Genomic DNA, 3,545 nt, shown 5'->3' with positions numbered 1-3,545 from the left:
TATGAGCGCGCGGGACACACTAAACATTTTCAGTTGGTAGGAAATTTGTAATTTTGCTCGGGTGGCGGCCGAAGCCTACTCTTATCGATGTTGTACCACCAAGGGATCTTTAACGTGCTCAACTTGCACAAGATCCTCCGAGACTTTTCGCCTTAGTCTAAGAAGGCAAAGTGTAGACTAGATCTTTTCTACCAGAAAATCTGGGGTGTGGCAGAAAGACAGCAGTAAGGAGGAGCCAAGGAGAAGCAGTAGAAAGGCTGCGGAAAGAGTCAGGAGCCCAGTGGAGGGGGCAAAGGAGGTGAGGGGGTGGGGGCAGAAAGTGGAGACGAAAGCAGACGACAAAACATTGTTAGAGAGCAGGAAAAGATGTGAAAGGAGAAAATTAATTTTTTTAGAAAAAAAAATGTTCTGTCGCTATCTGGATTCGAACCCACGGCCTATTGAAGGAGAACACCTTAACATCTAGGCCACGAACCTCCACACTCCCAGGTAGGCAGGCACATATCCACCCAGCCACAGGTGTGTCGTGCAGGAGAAGGGGTAGACGAGATGCATAATGGCATTTAAACGGTTCTATCTGTATTTTTTTGTACTCTAGAGATATTGGACATCAAGGTTTGTTGTATTCTAAATGCAAAATGAGATTGAATGTGTTTTTTTGTGTTTACTTTTCTGGGAGAAATGTCTTCTTTTTTTTCTTTTTTTTGGGGGGTTTGGTTTTGTGTTGTTGTTTTTGTTATTATTTTGTGGGGGTTTTTTGCTGTTGTTGTTTTGTTGTTTTTGTTTTTGTTTTTTAAAATTACTTTTTTTATCCCTTGCCCCTGTATGAGATTGACATCATCTGATTAGTTAAAAAAAAGGTGCGTCTGATAGAGTCTAATACTAATAGTGTATTACGTACATACTTAGTATAACACAAGCTGGGCCCCCTTTCGATGAAAGGAATGATCGGTGCATTAACATCAACTAAAAGTCATTGGCCTATTGTATTAGTTTACACTCTACTGGAATGGAGCAATAAAAAAGCGATGATGGGCATCAAACGAAAGTATCACAGTCGAATTTAGCACGAATTAAAAAAAGAAAACTAGGCTAGATCTATACGGGTCGCACACTTAAAATAGTGCTCAGTATTGCGCGACAATGCGCGATAGTATCGAACGGAAGTACGACTTGAAATAAACATACCTGGCGGATTTTCTAAAATTACAGAGACAGAAGCGTCGGCCTACAAAAGCGATAGGCGAAACAAAGAAATTTAGCTTTTTGCAGCAAAACTGTCTAAAAACTGAAAAAACGAAGGGCGTCATGATCTGGAGAATACTTTTTTAAATCTTTTGGCGAAAACCGCATGCCGATCGATGCAGCCATTAAAAAGTCTTTTAAATAGCAAAATTCGGCCACCACAAATAGATAGTAGAAGTAACTGTAATAGCAGATAGAGATTCCAGGATTATAGATGTAGGTCAGTGATCTGAGAGCAATGTTGATAATTTCAGATATAATGGTGGTGATGAGTGATGATGTGAAATTGCGTTTCAGTAATGTTAGCGTTAGTCTATCTTCCTTGGTGGTCCAAAATCGATAAGACAGAGTAGATCTAGGCTTCGGCCGCCACCCGGACAAAATTCAAAATTAATTCCTACCAAACTGATCTGCTACGAAAATGTAGGCAAGAGGACATGACCAAAAAATAAAAAGGAGAAGATGGAGATGGATTAGACATGTTCTAAGAAGAGAACCAGACTCTGTTGTGAAGACTGCCCCATGCTGGACACCCGAAGGAAATCGCAAGAGGGGCAGACCCAAAGTGACCTGGAGACGCACAGTAGAGTCTGAAATGAAGTCCTGGAATCATTCATGGCGGACGTTGACCAAGATGACCCAAAACAGACAGAGCTGGAGATCCTTTGTTGCTGCCCTAAACGCCAGACGGCATAACGGGTAGTAAGTAAGTAAGTAAAATCTGAAAATGTTTAGCGTATCCCGGGCGCTCATAAGTATGACCTTATGCACCTGCAAGCGCCATTTAGTTTAGTTTTAGTAGAGGTTTTACGGCGCTCGCAACTGCATAAGGCCATATGAGCGCCAGAAGATTAGAGGTGTTACAAGAGAGTAACAAACATAAAAAAGAAGAAAGAGAGATAAGGACGACAGATGTTTGATAGGAAAGAAGAAGCAAACCCCACCAGAGCACCCGCCAACCACCCAGCCAAAACACTCACCAAAACAAGACCAAAACAAAAAAAACAAGAAGTAAGGAGATTAAGCTGACGCCTTTAGACACGAGAGTAACAAACACAAACATAACTTGTACGTGGGCGGTTGGCGTGTGCTCTGGTGTGATTGGCTCCTTCTTTCCTATCAAACATCTATCGTCCTTATCTCCCCTCCTTCTTTTTTTATATTTGTTACTCTCTTGTAACACCTCTAGTCTTCTGGCGCTCATATGACCTTAAGCAGTTGCGAGCGCTGTAAAACCTCTACTCAAAAAATAAAAAGAAAAGAACATGTACATTCCAGTGGGGAGCGCACGGGTCAACACTTTGGCAAGACGCACAATGTGCAACACTGATTTGTTTTATTTTTGTGGGTGCCTGCTCTTCGCTCATCGTGTCTGCAATAACAACACAAAAAACCACTCCTCCTCCCAATACAGGAGAGCTCTCGTGGCATTTTGGACAATATTTTTTTTCTTTTTTGGGGGGGGAGGGGGGTTGTCGTTTTGGCTCACCTTTGAGCTGTTATTCAGACAAGTTTGTTCCAGCACTTTCTGTGTCTTTTTCTCTGTAGCTCTCAGAATGTTCTTGTCGGAATAGCAAGGTTTATACTTCCATTCCAATCTTTCCCTTTGTTCTGTAGTGTAAAATAGCAAGGTTTATACTTCCATTCCAACCTTTCACTTTATTCTGTAGTGCTTGTTGTCAAATAGCAAAGTTTATATTTCCATTCCAACCTTTCACTTTATTCTGTAGTGCTCGTGTGAGATAGCAAGATTTATACTTAGTACTTCCATTTCACACTTTCCCTTTATTCTATAGTGCTTGTTTGAAATCTTACAGGTTATTCCGAGTGACAGAATTAATACCGAAAGTGGGAGGTTGGCGGGTGCTCTGGTGGTTTGCTCCTTCTTTCCTATCAAACATCTACACGTGTATCGTCCTTATCTCTCCTCTTTCTTTTATGTTTGTGTTTGTTACTCTCTTGTAACACCTCCAATCTTCGGCACTTATATGACCGTATTGTGTTGCAAGTGCCGTAAAACTCTTACTAAAACACATAAAGTAAGAAACACCAAGTGGACACTGTCAATAAGATTCAATATGATTGAGTAGAAGGTGCCAGCTAGATTTTTCTCCTTGGGTGGGGCAAAAGATAGGATTTTGGCACAATACGACAGAATTCAATTAGATTCGGCTGCAGCTTTCTAAATCAAGACGTCTTGTTGTAAGCAAAGAGAGAGAGAGAGAGAGGGAGGGGGAGAGAGTGTGTGTGTGTGTGAGAGAGAGAGAGAGATAGAGAGAGATAGAGAGAGAGAGAGAGAG

The sequence above is a fragment of the Aplysia californica genome, unplaced genomic scaffold, assembly GCF_000002075.1.
Source record: "Aplysia californica isolate F4 #8 unplaced genomic scaffold, AplCal3.0 scaffold00437, whole genome shotgun sequence".
Lineage (NCBI taxonomy): Eukaryota > Metazoa > Mollusca > Gastropoda > Aplysiida > Aplysiidae > Aplysia > Aplysia californica.
Note: the sequence above shows the minus strand (reverse complement) of the source record.